The sequence below is a fragment of the Bemisia tabaci genome, chromosome 1, assembly GCF_918797505.1.
Source record: "Bemisia tabaci chromosome 1, PGI_BMITA_v3".
Classification (NCBI taxonomy): domain Eukaryota; kingdom Metazoa; phylum Arthropoda; class Insecta; order Hemiptera; family Aleyrodidae; genus Bemisia; species Bemisia tabaci.
In genome coordinates this window covers 22,135,217-22,153,391 of record NC_092793.1, presented here as the reverse complement: position 1 = coordinate 22,153,391, position 18,175 = coordinate 22,135,217, and the positions used below count along the sequence as shown (strand labels likewise).

Genomic DNA, 18,175 nt, shown 5'->3' with positions numbered 1-18,175 from the left:
CGTTTCTCATGGAGGTAAATTAATGGTATATTCTTTGATATTATATTATTGCCACTATTTTGATTTTTAATTAATCGTCGGTTTTATAAACTTTTATAAAGATTGAATCCCCAAGAGGTAGAAAAAACATCTCAAGGATCAAATTTTGAAGCAAAACAAATCAAAAATAAAAGCCCAAGTCTGCAGCGAAAAAATCGAGTTGATCGGTAATGATTGTGGGTAACAGAAGTTTCGCCTTTAACCCTCATCTAACGGTTCTGGGAAAGGGAGCGGGGGGGGGGGAGAGGAGGGAGTATTAAACAGAAAAGAACAATAAGAAAAAAAGGACAAATGTTCAGATATGTAACTAATTCTTGTGGATTCAAGTCATTTTTTCAGTTCAGTCGTTTTTACGGAACTGCATTGCTGGATTCGCTTTAAGTAATTCATCCTTTTCTCCTATCCCTTCTGATTCTTTTTCCGAGTGGCGGGCATACGAGTGGTATGAGGGGTGGGGGGGGGAAGCCTTAGCCATAAAATCGCTTTTGTAGAAAATAGTTTCTAACCTTTTGAATTTGTTTTTCATTCAGATCACTGTGCGCTGCGTCACTGCTGTTCATTTTGACCGCATTGTGTTTTCATTACCGGCTACTGCACTTCAGCGCATCGCGTCAAAGAACTGGCTTGCGATCCGTTGATTACGAGTTTCAGCGGCGACAGGATTTAACAAATTATGAATTGTGGCATTCTAGCTTGCAAAGTAAGCGATAAGCGGTGCTGTATTGAACGAGTTATTCGTAGTAAATCCTGTATCAACAATTCAGCCGAAAATCAACATGCGGTACGACATTTACCACATTTCCTTAAAATTTTCTGTTAAAACTTACGATGGAAAAATTCAATCAATTTAATAGCGTAAGCGAAAAGAAACCAACTTTTTGCATGTATTTCCGGAGTGTTACATAAATGGTGAAAAGAAAAAATCACCTCACCTCTGTTTTCGATTTCGCTCATTATTTTTTTTCTTTTTCTTTTTTTTTGATACTGACCAATGTGCCTAACATCTTGACAATTTCTATAAAAAAAAAAGGTTCTCGCTGTTTGAAGGAAATTCTGTAAAAACATGCTGAGCAATGACTTTGGTTAATTTGTACTCCATCAAATAAATGAAAGACATTATAGTGGTATTTCGGAACATGAGGCATGTGTCTTTATTTTTCAAATCAGACCATTGTGGGAAGGGTTATGAATTGATTGCCTAATCTGCTTACATGCACGTATTAAAATAGAAGACAAATATCTCCAAGACACCATAGAGCGATGAATGTCTCCCTTTCAAATCTACTTTCCCCGCTTTCTCGCGGGAATGAAAAATTATGAAAAAATATTTTGAGCTCAGGATCGGCACCATAACTACTATCATCTGACTGCAATTTGCAAATTGTTTATTATAAACAGTGTGTACCCCCCAACATTAATTATGAAAATTTGTATGAGGAGAAATTGATATCAGAAATCCCAAAACTTGATGACAACCATTCAGCTCAGCCACTGAAGAAAACATCCCTGGTAAATCAAGTAGAATTCTTGTTAAAATGCCATCACTGGATTTCCCATTGAAACAACAAAAAGTCTCCTCGCGCGCTTAAACAGTATCTTTCTTAATCGAAGTGACATACTGTCACTTCAAAGAGATTTCTGATTGATTCAACGAGAATTCTTGTCGCGACTTGTATTCCAGGGACGATTTTCTGGTTGAAAAGGACCTCTATTTTTACTGTTGGCATAGGTACCAAGTAAGCGCTCATTTTCGCCTAACGCCGGAATCACACGCTGAATGTGGGAGCTGAATGAGGCTTGAATGTGAAAGTCATCGGCCCGATGCCTAAATTTTGCGCTTGTCGCTCAAAATTCAGCAACGGTTCTCAGCGACCATTGGATAAAGTCGGATTCGTCTGCACTATTCGAATAGAATTGATACACATCTGGATGAAAATAATGCCGAAATCACACGCTGAATATGGCTTGAATGGAAGTCATCGGTCTGATGCCTGAATTTTGCGTGTGTCGCACAAAATTCAGCAACAATTCTCAGCGACCATCGGATAATGTCGGATTTTTCTGAACTATTCGAATAGATTTAATACAAATCTGGATGAAAATAACTCGAATTTGCGAAATTTCAGCCGTTGAGCGATGACTGTTGACATCCATATTCAGTGTGTGATTCCGGCATTTATCTTCGCCCGATCGTGTCGTAGGTAAGGCACCTTATGTACCGATGAGTAGCACGAAGCTTCTCACGTGCGGTTATCATTGTGACAGGTCATGCGCCTATCGCTAAAACCGCTACCGTGCCGTGGCAAGCGTGTTTCCCGATCGGGTTGCACTTTGCACCACGCGCAAATCAATCAACGCTGACCTGCGGCAGGGAGATAATACAAACCTTTCCCCAGCCGTTTTGCCACCCTCGCTGCAGTCAGCAAACTCTGGTCGTTGGTCAAGGAACCAACCACCACAACGTGGGAATAGCGGCGAAAACCGCAAATCGATAAGAGTGGAAAAATGACACGTGAGGCAAAACATCACCGGTGCTGCATCTTGTTGCCAATTTCTACTCATTAACTCAAGAGGCCGCATCGTTCTTGCCATAGTTTTATGTATTCAATCTTAAAGGATCAACTGCAAAAAAAAAGAGAAAAATTGATATCAGCAATCATTTTAATAATATAGTAGATATTAATTGTGACAATGAATTGTGCAAATTGTGACATTTGAAAATTGTATCAGCGTATTTTGAGAACAGTGATTAAATCCAATTGTGTGAATTTTACTCATTTAACCTTTAAACAGCCATAATATATCGTATGACACATCCTTTACAGCAGGTTACTGAAAAAGCGTCCCATGTTGAATATTCCGCAGAGGAAAAAGTTCGTGCGAGAACCTGAAGTTGGGGTCATTATGAATCTCAAGATTTTTTCAGATCGTAGATCCGAAAACTTTTGAGTTCCAGCTACCGAAGTTTGGGTTACACGTCTAAAGTTCGGTTGACTCTCTGAAGAAGTTCCGACCGAAAAATCACCGAAGTACCTCAGATGAGTAACCGGAACTTCGGCAGCTAGACGTCAGTTTCCGTAGATTTTCCTGAGGTTTCCAGATGTACGACCCCAAAAACTTTAGAGATCTCTATGACCCAAACGTCGAGTTTCACCGTACGCACATTTAAGTGGCGCAGTAAGTGGGTATACATTTAATTTCGTGAAAAAAGAGGTAGATGAATGAACATCCTTCCCCCTCTCTTCCTGTGTGGTCTTCGAGTATGAAACTTCTACTATCATTCATGTAGACGAGTTTGCAAAAAAATAAACAGAGCTCGAAATTACATAAAAAGAGTATAATCACGGGTGTTTTGATTTGCGTTTTTGCCAATCTCTCGCTACTCGCTACTTACAACCTTTTTTGATAGGGAACGATTATTACCAGTCTAGTTCGGTAGATATTGCGCAGATTTATTTTTAAAAAAAAAATAATGTTTTTTCCTGAAAATATTTGATTCCTTTCATAATTGCTTCTTTGCGCGCAAATCTACCTCCTCAAGTCTAAAAAAGCAATGGGGATGCCATCCGAGATATCACCAAATACCTGTTATTTCCGCTAAAGGTGTCAAGTGTCGGTCTGTATCTACAATTTGGTGCCTGTAAATTTACAGACACCGTACAATACTAGACTTCGGTGTCTGTCAGCATCTCCGATTCCTTCCTAGCAGTGCTAGAAAGGAATCGGAAGATTTCTGTACTAGGCTAGCGCAGAATCGCAAAATTGAAAATCTTCTCCAAGTAGCGTCAACCCTTGGTACGACGACATGATGCCCCAATATTGATCGTATGATGATGGATTTCTGCCTGTGATTATAACCTTTGTCACCGCGACGCGGCGCTGCATAATAGAGATGAGCGGCCTTTTGTTTTTGCGTGAAAAGGACATGAATATGAGGGACGGCAGCTGGCGGCTGATGAGCCGTGCCTTTGGACCTTCCACGGTCATACCCTTTCGTTCAATTCACACTTTCTGTCGCGGGGATTCCGCGAAAATACAGAATCCCGAGTTTATTCAACCGCGCTTGCCGGATTTCTTGTCCCAATATTGAACCGAGAGAATTCAGAGCAAGTTCAGCTACTTTCTATTAAACAAGGATTACATAACGTTTCAAACTTCACAAGATTCTTTGAGGTACAAGCAAGTCTCCAAAAATTCATGTTACCGTTTTGAGAACCATTGACACCATTCAGAAGAAGGGAAGGGAAAGGAATAGGGCAGAGCTGGGAATTCCTTTTCCCTGGGCCGCTAAAAAGTACAAAGCGGATGTACGAAAAAGCAACTTCGTACGTTTTCCTGCGAAAAAATGTAAAAAAGCAAAAATGAGTTCTTTAATCAATTTACACAAATAAGTTGCTCTACTTAATGCAGTAAAATTAAAATTAAATGTTTTGCCTTCCCCCGACTTTTCAGGATTTTTAAAAAAATTATTAAACGTTGATCCTGAATATTAAAATGCGTTTAACACCAAAATGCACGTTACTGGACCCAAAATTTGAAATTAACTGATACATCGTATGAATAGATTCAATGCACGCAAAAATTTAAATATACATTTTCTCCACCTCAGCCTTATTTCGATACCCCCTATTCTGCCGCTCTAAGAATGAATGCCGTATAAGCCATCAGGCTTCGCCAAATTTCTTTCGAAAAATCACGAATCTCAGGAGAATTCGTGAACATTTCTTCTCCGATTTTTAAGAGGATTTCGTTCTTAATTTGATTTAAAAGGTCTGAAAATTTCAAGGGAAAATGTATATAAATTTCTTCAATAATAAATATTTTCTAAGAGGAAATTTGGCAACATTCGAATGCTCATACGGCGTTCTTTCTTAGCACGGCAGTAATGCAGGCTTAGATAGGGTTCCGGGGTGGCTGTGGTTATTTTCTGGGCCGAATTTCGTCGGTCCTTCCACTGGCACTAAAATATTCTTAGGATGAGTCTTCGACTGCACTGTAGTCTATCTTATTGCCTCTGATTGGCCAGTGGTGCGTTTTGGGCTCGTAGACGGATACTGCATCTCCGTGTAAAAGTGCCGACGAAATTCGGGCCCTATCAAGCCTGGGACATTAAAAGCGCGCGTCTCTTATCAACGAAAGCGAGTAAAATTACAACAGCGGCGTAATGGCTTATCGTTGTCTTAACCAAACAGTTATAAGACTTTGAGAATAGCACCCTAACTAACGGGTTTCTGCCACGCGGTGAAAAACAAACTGATAAACCCTCGATAGGGTTGTTTGAGTATAGTGGAACTTGTTAGATCTACAGAATTGGGCAAAACCCGTTGGAATTCATTGAGCGAAAAAATCCACGGAAATTATCTGCGTGTTTGTGAGCAAACACCACTGATCAACTTGCAAGTAATTTCCAGCTTATGTAATAGAGTTCGAACTACCTTTTAAAATTAATTGACCCTATTACACAATTTCGTGCTACACGCTTTTAAAATTTTCCAAGCATTCAGTTTTGAGATAGGAATAAAAATATGGAGTGCCAGGGGTAAAAGAATCAAAAAAGATTAAAATTAGGGTGGGAAAAATTATCAATGCGCAATTCTTTACCACGAACACAGATTGAAGATGAAATACGGGAAATTAAATCTCTGATTTACACTAGAGGCCCTCAGTGCACCTCATGGATAACCTCAGCTATATGATCCGATGTATCAAAAGAAATAAATTTTTTCATTTTTCCTCATGTGTTTAATGCTGTCATTCAGGAACTTTATTTTTTACAACTTTTTGAGACGGTTCTTTTACACAAGAAACCGGGAAAATTGAACTATTTCTCTCTTGTCCATATTACAACTATATTCCCCACTAACGAGATAATTCAAAATGGATTCTTTTAACAAAGTACCATATTTCCTCCATAAAATTGTCGTGCACCTGTAATACATATCGACGATGTGAATCCACAACCACGTCATTTGCGGCATTTGAAAATCTTCGCTCCTATTTTATTTTCTCAAAGGAAAACAAATCGAAATTTTCCCTTAAAGTTTTCGCAGAATTTTCTTCGCTAAGAGAAGGAAAATCGCGGCAGCTGTTAAAAATTGCCGTTGAGTAGTTTCCCACTTGAAAACTAAAGTATGACAGGAAGTCTGCAACGTCGCAAACCGAGATACGTGGTTGCGAACTTCACCACCGATATATACAGCATGTACATAACCATTATATTTTGCCAAGAGCGTGGCGTGCTTTGCGATGAATCGATGAATCTGACATTCGAGCCAATGGAAAAGGATCGATTATGAGGGCGTTCGCAACGATCGCCATAATGATCGATTCATTATTATATCTTCGAATGGAATAATACCAATACATAGAGTACTATAGTCGCATCCATACAATCGTATATAGTCGATCATCACGCCTCGCTACTGATAATACTTTCTCTACAATTGAGGCACTGGATGCGAAAAGAGTACTTCTTGATTGCAGTGTTTCAGAATCTCTGTTGCTAATTAATCCCTTGAAGAAAAATTTAATGGGTGATTTTGCCAGAATTCTTTCCATAGAAAATTGTAGAATCATAAGGAATACCCAGTGAAATTTTTATAGTGAAATAGATGCATCCACTTTCCTTACACCGAATGAAATTTTGGATGAGACTTTGAAACACTGCAACCGAGAAGTGCCCTTTTCGCATCCGGTGCCTCAGTTTTTTTTTATTTATAAAAATTGAGCTCTGCTGCTAGGGTTGCCACTGCTTTCCTCAAGACTTTGTTGTTTTTCCTTAAAATGTCGGTGATTTTTGCGCGTGATCAAAAGAAAAATAATTGACTTTTTATTTGGAAATGCTCAAGATTTCGCAAGCGTTGAAACGAAGATACTTTTTTCTCCCGGGAAATGACAAAAATGGCAAAAAGTCGGCTCTGGTCTGGCGTGAACCGCGCGGCGAAAATCAGATCCTGATTCCCGATGTGGCGCGCGGCACCGGCTCCGGGAGTAATCGAGGAGGCGCCCTTGGAGGAGCACTCAAAGGTCGGTGGCGTCGCCGGTCGAGCCGCCGCAGACCCGCGTCTCGGCCGAGTGGACCCACCCCGAGAGATTTCACATGTTCCCTTTCATAAATGGCTTTTGCTTGTTCCTTCCGAAAACCGACCCCGTCGCCCGCACCAGACAGGGGAACTCCTCGCTCCTTCCCCGCGCTCTTGCGTCAGTCATCGTGCAATGGTTTAAGGATGCGGATTTTTTTTTTTTTTTTTTTTTTTTTTTTTTTTTTTTGTTAGAAAAAATTATAACGGTTTCAAAATCGATGAAGATCAAATCGATAGAAGTGAAAAAATCTTCTCCCCCCCCCCCCCCCAAAAAAAAAAAAAAAAATTGTAAATATTTTGACTCCAGGGACCTTAAAACGTCTAGAAATGATGAAATTTCAACTCCCTCACCCTTGGAGGATGACAATACTTCCTCTACCCTGGGATAGCGAGAATGTAACAAGCGGGAAAGCTCTGATAAGTTCGTAGAGAAGCGCGCACCGATTTCTTTGCAGGCGCGTTTTAATAGGTTCATCGAAGGGAATAAGCACCGTTGAGATGAAAGAACTCTCCCATCAGAATTTCAACTCTTAATTTTGAGAAAACTACACTGTCGCTAAAATAATGAATTATAGAAAAACGAGTGTCGTCCTGCTCCAAGCTTTGACATCAGAGGCATTAAAAAAAATGTATCAAAGATTTAATCTAATCTAAATATGTTAGGCCCCTCCCCGTCATCTCGTTGTTGAACTGGTCCGCCATTTGAACGCATTGTCACAAGTATATACAAGAATTGTAGAGGCAGGTTGACATCAAAAAGCGCTCCCTGACAGCTGAGTTCTTCGTATTAAAGTTACGTGACTAAAGTCGCCACCTAATTTCCACCTCGAGCAACTATTTTAACTCTCCGGAGATCAGATTGCACACTCGGCGAGATGAAGGAACTTTCAACGGATCCGGTGATTTGTGCCTCCCTTAGCGGTGCAAATGCGCGTGCTTCGCCGTTAAGCAAGTTCGCTATCACCTCAAGCAACTATTTTAACTCTCCGGAGAGCAAATTGCATATCTGACGAAATGAAGGAAATTTCAACGGATCCGGAGATTCGTGCCTCAGCTGTTCAAATGCGCTCACTTCCCCGCGCACTACCGCGCCGTTATGAGAATTCGGGGGAGCAAGTAATGGGAATTTAATAGAGCCCGTGATTTGTATCTTAACGATTTATTTGAAAATTTTTCGTCACTCACTGCCGTTGCCGAAAGTTTGATTCGAGCTGGAGGGAAAAGTAAGAGATAAAAAGGGCAATTTCCGAAAGAGTAGGGAAGAATTGCCACGGAAGTGATGAATTGTAACGTTTCGCGTCACCTTAGAGTGATTCAGAAAGAAACTTTTGGTCTCAGATTTTGGTAATTCTGGATGATAAGTGACAAAAATAGATCTACGGAAAATTTCGGGTTAGTCTCTTAATTTATGGAAAGTGCGCTTAGGTGCCCTCCTTTTTTCGTTGAAAAAAAAAATTATAAGGTTAAGACATTCATTGTTATTTGAGGAAATAAATGTTTGAGTGTATTTAAAGATTGTGAAGATTGTGTAAGATGAGTGTAATTTAAAGAAATGTAACTTTGACATCAGTGATTAATTTTACTTTTTATTTTTAAAAAAAATCTTTCACCTAAAAAAATGTTGACCCAAAAAAGAAACCTCAACCAAAGAGAATTTTGTTTTAATTTAAAAATTAAGTCCTTTAACCATTTCTTTTTGTATGTAATATAGAACTCTACGTATTATAATGACACCTTTTTCCGCGCACTGAGGAGCTAAATGTATCGTAACATACTTCAAGCAAATAATCAATTATCTGGTATTAAAATGAGGAATCATGAAGCATAACTGGATGGACATATTTGTGCTAAAAGGAACTATGTAGCACGCAATCCCTATGCACATAGTTCCTTTTAGCATAAATATGTTCGACTGGCTGACATCAAGAGGCGCCAACGATCCGCCGCTGCGGTACGCTGGTTGCATCGAATGCGCTGAGGCGTAAATTCACCCTCGAATCGCGTTGCCAAATTGGGGTCAAAATCAAAACTTAGCAACTTACCAGAGGAAATGTCTTCGAAAAATCCGGCATCGTTGCTCGAACGGTGGCACCAGAGGCTGGCTCAGACCCGCCAATCCGAGTCATTTGCCTAATTAAAACGACACAAGAAAGGGCCGTTGTTCCCAACAAAGATCAGATTGTTTTAGCGGGGCCGTCCCAAATTGCCCGGGTGGCTGCGATAAAATCAAGATTGCACTACGGAGACCGTTTTTCGTCTGCAACTGCAATGATTCATATACTAGATAAAATGTGTGGAGGAGCTCCTTTGTCGGTATCAATTCATTCTCACGCTGCGGAAATCGGGGAGCAAAAATAATAAATAAAGTATACTTGAAATGAAACAAAATTTTCATTTACCAATCACACAAAATATAATCATCCTAGACCCATTCTTTTAGCACAGTATACATAGATTTAAAAATTTAACGGACCCATCTTTCGTAATGTTTGTCTATAGTACATTATAACTCAAAATTGAGGTTATTGTGACGGACGAGTTCCAATCATGCGTTAGGTGAGCTTAAATTTCTCTTGGTGAATCATTGGCAATTTTCAGGATTTTTAAACCAAAAGGATGAAACAAGATTTAAAGATTTCCATTCACGTTTATTTTTACAGTGGAACACCCCGCACCTTTGGCTAAGGCTTACAAAAACGTAATATAGTTTTCCAAATGAATGTGCAGCTTCACGATGATACTATCATTCCACTTCTTTCTCTTTTCTTGTTTCTTTTTCCTTCTTCCTCTTCCTCTTATCTTCTTTTACTTTATCATTTCTACTTTCTTTTTCCTCCTTGTCCTTCCTCCTCTTTTCTTCATCATTCCTTTTTCCTTCTCTTCTTATTAATTTCTTCTTTTTTCTTTTTTCTTCGTTCTCTTTTCTTCTTCTTTCTTCGTTCTCTTTTCTTCTCCTCCTCCTCCATTCTACTTCTATCCTCTTCTTATTTTCAATTCTCCATGACGAATTTGCTGACAGACGCTGTCCGAGTAGTGTATGAAGGACGATACCACTATTCGACCACGTGGGAACCTGTGTTGCCTACACACAAAATTGAAGGCAAACTGACATGATGTTCAATTGACCTCTTCCCGTTTGGTATAAAGCTCTTAGTTGTGTGTCCCGAGCGAGTTGTAACGTGGTCATGTCGTGTGATGGCGCCATCACACGACATGACCACTATTTGACCACGTGGGAGCTAATGTTGCATACAACAAAAATTGAAGGCAAACTGAATGGCGTCACTACAATCTAACTCCTTTTTGTCAAAAGCTATTTTTTATTGAGGGTGACCCCAAAGACCTGGAACATTTCTGTGACTCTTAAACGAATTGAGATAAATACCTGACAGTTTTACAATGCACCTATATGTTAATGTGCAGCACTTCTTGGACCCTCCTTATTTTTGGTTTCCCCTTATTTTTGGAGGGGGCTCCGTGTCCAAACTTTTTTTTTAAATAGCAACCCCTCCCCTCCCTTGTGGCACGTTGTTGGATAGGTAATAAAAAAAAAAACTCTGGGGAAATTCGGGGTTTATATCTCAATTTTTGAGAAAATGCAAGCCGATAAACGATAGAAACCCGTAACAAAGGGGCTCGGGGGTGTTTACCGATGGATATAAAAGATACTTAATTTTTGAGGGTTTTTTAAATCTACCTAAGCTTTATGGCAAAACCTCATTTTTTTATCATCTATCCAGCAATGTGTCAAAACGTAGGAGTTGTCATTTGAAAAAAAAAGTTGAGGTCCGCTTGGGAGGCCCCAATTTTTTATTTGGAGAGAGGGAGGTCTAGAAAATACTTCACTTTGACATAGAAGCAAGCAGAAGCACTGTAAAAATTTCAAATCTCGATTTGCTCAAAAGTTACTGATTCCTAAGACTTTTGAGTCACCCTGTTAAAAGACTCGTGATGAGGAGAACTAGAAATTTTTGAAAAATAAAAGTTGCTCTTAGACTCTTTCAGATCAGTTAAATCTTTTCCGAGGGCCGATGGTAATGACTTGACAATTGCTGTTTTCAATATAGTTCGAGTCAGTCACAGGGGCTCCATCTCAGTTGGGTCTTTTTTGAACGGGGGAGAGGGCTGGCAAACTTCAAGACATCTCTAAAAATTTCATTAATATACTTAAATTATTGTCTCCAATAAAGTTGGGAGGGGGGGGGGGTCTGTTTCCTTTTCGATTGGCGCCTCTGGTCGTTCACATCAGAATGATTCGTAATGGAGGAATTTGAGTGGAACGCTTGGCAGTTCTGTCGGGGAGCAGGTTGCGGGTTGCGGGTAGGGATTATCCTCATCCCAATCAGTATTCACGCGGTGGGGGCAAGGCAGCCGCAGCGGTAGATCCTGATGTACATGCTGCCGTTCTTAGCAAAAAAGGCATATCTCCGATGGAATCCCCATGCACATATGTGCCCTTTTGCCCGGCACGGCAGCGAGCCTGAGCTGGGGTATCATGTGATGGGGTGGCCGCGGTGCTATAACCCACTCGTATCTTGTATCTCTAAAGTGCCGCTACCGCGCTTACGGATCATCGACTGTCGCCGTATTTTCACATCTATTCTTCGTCTTTTCTTCCTCTTCTTCTATCAATTCACTTTCTTCTTCTTCCTCTTGGATCCTCGCGCCTGGCGCGCCGCGCTATTGGCGCTTCTGGCTCCGCGTAGGCGCCGCCACAGAGCAGCTCAGAGGCTAGCATGGATAGGTCACATTGTCACGACGTAAGGGCGTATCTTAATCTCCACGTGAGCTCTGTTTTCCGTAAAACGCTATGCCTTTCGAGGCTCATTAGGGAAAAAGAGGTACGCTCTTACGTCAGAGGAGTGACAATATGGGTGTCTCATGCCGTAATGTCCCGAGTATATCGCACAGTTTCCTGCCTCCGCATCCGCATCTTCTCCTCATAACCAGAGCGGATCTAGCAATGTGCAACACGAATTTCTCCATTTAAACCTATGTTGAATAAGTCGATTCGTGTCGGAGCACACCCTAGAAATCGATCATTTTCATAGGTTTAAATGGGAGAAAATCGATATCGATTGCCAATTCTGCTGCATCGCCACTGCTCATAACTACTACTCCTCCTAATCCCACCCCCGCACTAAAACTTAATTTAAAAAAGAGAACACTCTTTACGTACATTAACACGTTTAATTTTTTCTTTTTCAAGTTGTTAAGTCTCCAATTTTCAAGGATTTTTTTTATTATTATTTTTAACAGAGCCGCGTTAATGGCCTCATATGTTGAGACACCTTTAAAATAAACGCATCGTACTACTACCTACTCTCTTATAATCTGTTTTCTGCTTATTTTCCTTTCTCCCTCTCTCTTCTTCTTCTTCTTTTCCTTAACTTTTAACTGTTAACTTTTTTCTTGAATTTGTTTAGTTTCAACGACCGCGATCCATATATTATATTCTTTTATTCTTTTTTTCCATGCTTGCTTTGGCTATTTTGCATTGGTATTCTAAATATTTCACGTAAATTCAATGAAAGTGTGCCTATTTACGGGAATGGAGACATAAATCCACAAAAACGCGAAGTTCAATTAATGAACTTAGGTCTCAACTTTTTTAGCGAACAAGAAGGTCATTTCTTACAGGAGTTATGACGGTACTCTATTTGGCGGTTGAAAGTTTTCAGTTCAAAAAATGTTGTTTTGAGCAAGAGTTTTTTAAAATTCTTCCTGACCACTTCAGGGGGGCGCCAAAATGGCAATGACTTTTTTTAGAAAGGAGGTGAGAGGGAGGAAGGGTGAGAAGGGGGAAGAGGAGAGGGAGGTTACGAACATCGAAACAGGAATACATACATATGAGTCGCTTTTATAGCGATCTTTGGCGCTTTACCACGCCTAATCGCCACAAAGCTCGAAACAGGAATAACATTAGAAAAAAGGGACGAAATTTGTCAGTTTTCATATCTTCTGAAGAGCACCTGAAAGCTGAAGTCAAAGTCAGCACTGAGCATAAGGCGTCAAAATTAAAGGTATGGATTGAAAATTCCAATATTTTTAATGCACACGGAATCGTTAAATGCATTCCGATGGGTTAACGAGGCTAACTTCCCCCATTAGATTTGGCCCCCTATCAGATATGATCCATCTTTTCAGGAGTGATACAGTAGCATGCGAGACGTTCAAATATGGCGGTCATTTTGACTTAGGCCCCCCCAGAGAGGGGGGGCGGGGGGTCAAAGTCAAAACCTTCAACTGCCTATAACTTTTGAGCGAAAAATCGGATTGAGTTGAACTTTTTTTTAAATGAAAGATCTCAAAAAGATCTATCTGCTGATACCAGAAAAATTGAAAAAAAGTTAAATTTAATGCAAATTTTTAGCAATTTTTCAATTTTTTAGGGGACAAAATTTTCAATTTTGTCGTGTTTCGGCACCGCGCAATGACTCTACTAAAACAAAAACCAGTTTTTTAGATTCTACACTTAATTTCCTACAAGATGCAAAAAACCGCATCTTGGGGAAACGTTTAGATCGCGAGCTATGGCTCGTCAAAGTTAGCCCCGCGCTGAGCGCGCGCGCCCTACGCTGTTCGCATATCCTCTGCGCGTCTGCCACCGATCCTGTTGCCCCTCCTCCCCCTTCCTAAATGCAAATTAACATTCTACTACCCAGCTTTCGTATATATCTGCGTTATAGGTACGTGAAAATTTCAGCAAGTTCGTGATTTCCAGTGGAATTGATGCTTTATTTCGCTCCCCCCCCCCCCCCCAACCCGGCCACTGTGCTCCAAATATTGTGCAAAAAAGAAATATATAAATTTTCTTGTTTCATGTTTTTGCTGATGTAGCACCCTGTGACTACGAGATCGAATTGAGGTAATTTTTTATCCCACCTCCCAACCACTTTTCGGTGTATTGAGCGTTTACCATTCATGAGAGGCCGACATTATTATGGGTATTCATAATAGGCTGCTGAGGAATTAAAAAATATTTCGCACGATTTTTCTCCACATAGCTTTGAGAAATATAAAATGATTTCGTTGTTGGCAGGGGCACACTTCAGTGCCAGTGGCCGGGTTGGGGGGGGGGGGGGGGGAGCGAAATAAAGCATCAATTCCACTGGAAATCACGAACTTGCTGAAATTTTCACGTACCTATAACGCAGATATATACGAAAGCTGGGTAGTAGAATGTTAATTTGCATTTAGGAAGGGGGAGGAGGGGCAACAGGATCGGTGGCAGACGCGCAGAGGATATGCGAACAGCGTAGGGCGCGCGCGCTCAGCGCGGGGCTAACTTTGACGAGCCATAGCTCGCGATCTAAACGTTTCCCCAAGATGCGGTTTTTTGCATCTTGTAGGAAATTAAGTGTAGAATCTAAAAAACTGGTTTTTGTTTTAGTAGAGTCATTGCGCGGTGCCGAAACACGACAAAATTGAAAATTTTGTCCCCTAAAAAATTGAAAAATTGCTAAAAATTTGCATTAAATTTAACTTTTTTTCAATTTTTCTGGTATCAGCAGATAGATCTTTTTGAGATCTTTCATTTAAAAAAAAGTTCAACTCAATCCGATTTTTCGCTCAAAAGTTATAGGCAGTTGAAGGTTTTGACTTTGACCCCCCGCCCCCCCTCTCTGGGGGGGCCTAAGTCAAAATGACCGCCATATTTGAACGTCTCGCATGCTACTGTATCACTCCTGAAAAGATGGATCATATCTGATAGGGGGCCAAATCTAATGGGGGATGGAACAACCTCTTTGTCATAACCTATTGCAAGATTCCAGCGTTTAAAATTTTAGAATTTCTTTCGTGTAAGATTGACGGGAAAATTGAATCTATTTTTGGGAAAAGGGCTTTTTAAACGGCGAAGAGATGAATAAGTTGAATGATGACGATTTAAAAAGCATGCGAAAGATTTCGCCATGAAGTACGCGATGGACGTAGATCCCTATGAATTTGTCGAGGAAACAGAAGTCTTTCGGGTACAAGCCAGAGAGCTCTCTGGCAATCTTCAAAAATTAAGCCCTCTTAACCTTCTGAATTTAATTGCGAAAAATGACCAGAAAGATACGTTCCCAAATGTCGCGATCGCTTTGCGCATGTATTGCACTTTGCCGACAACCTCCGCTAGCTGTGAACGCAGTTTTAGTAAGTTAAAGCTCATCAAAAATTATTTGCGGTCGACCATGTCGCGAGAAAGATTGACAAATCTGGCCATTTCTCAATCGAAAGTGTGGTTGCCTACACGGTTAATTTTGATTCCTTAATTGACATTTTTTCAGAAAAAAACCCTGGTAAAAATTGGCGATAGGAGCTGCGTTTCAAAATACCATAGGAGTTCTTATAGCCGACTAGAGAAGGCTATTGAAAATTATATAGCTGGCTGTAGAAAGCGGAGCAAATCATATAGCCGGGCAATACGAAGCTATAAAAAAGTATACAGTTGGGCTATAGTTCCTATCACCGGGCTTTACACTTTATCGCCTGGCTGTTGCTTCTTCGCCATCGATTATAAAAGGCTATAAGAAATTGTGTAGAAATTCGTGTGCTTTGGAAATCATTAAGTTTGATACTCAAGTACCTTTATATTTACGAAACACATACACATTATATATTATTTTCCTTTAAAACATATTTTTTTTTCATCAATTAAAATGAGAATAGTCCATACAGAGTGTGCAAACATTTCAAAATCATGAGTTGAAAAACGCTGACTCCGCCAGATTAAATATTAGAGCCTAACACAAAGCGGAGCAGCGGCGACGCACTGGCGCCTACAAACCTAATAGGGATATTTCACGCATTGCGCAATGCGTGAGGTATCCCTGTTAGGTTTGTAGGCGCCAATGCGCGGTTTGCGCTCTCTGCCCGGCCGCCGCGCCGCAGCGTGCCACGGCGTCTGAAGCAACTATTTCACACCAGAGGTATTGCCCAGTATCACAGGAAATTGAAGGTTCTCCAACATATTAAGAATGACGGGCATCCTTCAAAAGTACGAAGCTTTCCTCGCAAAATAAATCAAGATACTACGGCACAAAAAGAGAGCGGTAGTCCAAAAACTAACTAAGTCCTATAGTATCCGTATTTAGTAACGTTTAGCATAAACTTTATCGTCTGGCTGTTGCTTAATCGCCATCGGCTATAAAAGGCTATAAGAAATTGTACAGCCGGCTACAGAAGCTATTGGAAATCTTACAGCCGGCTTTAGGTCTATAGTATTTTGGAACACACATTCTACTGCCAATATTTACCAGGGAAGGCACGAAAAGTACAATTTTAAAACATGTTATTGGCACGTTCCACTAATGGGATTGATTAAAACCTACTTATCCTTTTCTTTCTCTTGTTTTTGTTGTACTCTGTTTAACAACTAACCCTCAAAAAAGCCTTTCCCGACGATACAATTTCACAGTTGAAAAAGCTTCCAGTGAATGAAGGGAGTAAGTGAGATTACTGAAAAATCAAAATACCTGTAGCGGTGATTTTGAACAAATCTCATCTCAAAATACCATTTTAAATATTTTTTTTTGCTGCAAGACCCCACGTAACTTTTCAACATTAAAATCGTCTTTCTAAAAATCACAAAAATGTTACTTACACTTACCTCCTTCATTCGCTGGAGCTTCAACCTACCCTTTGGTACACCCAATATTCATTCATAAAATGTGAAGTGTAAGTACGTATCTGTCAGTGCTTTATAGAAAGCACACATAAAGAATGTATTGAGGAATGCGACTTCGAGTATTTTTACATGCGCGTATACCGCTCTTTGAGACCTCAAAAATCAAACTTAAAAAAATCAATTTTTCGCAAAAAACTACGGAAAACGGCCTTCTGATACGCTGTAATTTTCAAAAATTTTCCGGGGGGGACCCCCGAACCCCCCGCCTTCCTGGGGGGTATTCCATACCCCCCAGACCCCCCGGCGTGGGGGGCGCCAAAATCTGGGTTTGCACCCCCCTACGTGAAACGTAGATCCGGCCCTGCCTGACCATACTCGGGGACGAAATTACTGGATTGTGATGCAATATTTAAATTAAAGGGGATTCTACTCAATCTTCTACATACTCACTCTCATACCTCTGCACTATATGTGAAAATCTCAAAATCTGATTATTCGACTTGATCATTAAAATTCCTCTACTGGAAATCCTGTCTTCGTATAGTAAGTTTTCTTTTGTATTAAACGTTCACAAACAATGCAATGACAAATAATAAACTCAGATTTTCCTCAATGTAGAAACTAGGTCGAGAGTTAATTCAGGCTGGATTTACTTTTTTTATCTAGCCGACTCAGGTTTGGAGTCACAGTAGGCAAGAAGATTTCTCTTGAATAAAAAAAAATTAACGCAAGTTTCTGCTTGATAAAGGCATCTTCTCTTATTATTTTAAGGGAAAGCTCTACTTCACATCAAACTTAAGAATATATCTGTTCAAATTAAGTTCCTTCTTTTTTGCACCGTAGTTCCCGAATTGAAGCTAACGAGAGAAGAATAGTTGCAAATTCCATGATTGCCCCACTGAGCGCCGCCGCGCCGTCGTGGCTGGTGAGGCGGTTAGTGTCTGCAAAACGCCTTCACTCCCGTGGGTATGCAACACGGACATCCATAGAGCCCGAATAGTTGCATCCGGGTGGTATGATGGAATTCGTTTTATGTCCGTCGCGTGCGACACTCACCGGAGATTTCATTGTTTCTCTTACTTAATTACACATTAACTTAATTCCGGCGCTTTCTATTGTGCTGATAGAGAAAATTGTTACTTACTTTTCATCGCGAAATTGTCAACTCTCTGAGAAATGCATTACTTAAGTGTATTACGACGTTGCCGGCCCTCGAAATCCCAAACAAATTAGGTATCTAGGCATGATATGTACCTAGAGTTTCTTTTCACCCATACTTCAATGTGTCCAAGAGAAAAAGAAAAAAATCCCTCTTTATTTGTTATTTTTTCATTTTGGGAAACTAATTTTGACGTTTAAGTGCGACATTTTTTATGAACAATCCTGATGAATCGCGCGAAATTTGCGGAACAAAAACGACGACCATTTGTCTTTCGATAAA

The 18,175-nt window shown here is 40.3% G+C and overlaps 1 long non-coding RNA gene across 1 annotated transcript; it reads right to left on the bottom strand.

The window, feature by feature from the left end:
* Positions 1-14,950: 14,950 nt before the first annotated feature.
* On the bottom strand, positions 14,951-15,975 carry LOC140224224 (uncharacterized). Its single transcript, XR_011899498.1, has 2 exons — positions 15,443-15,975; positions 14,951-15,111 (listed from the first exon to the last, which is right to left on the bottom strand). It is a non-coding gene; the product is annotated as an uncharacterized lncRNA (long non-coding RNA).
* Between the last annotated feature and the right edge of the window lie 2,200 nt (positions 15,976-18,175).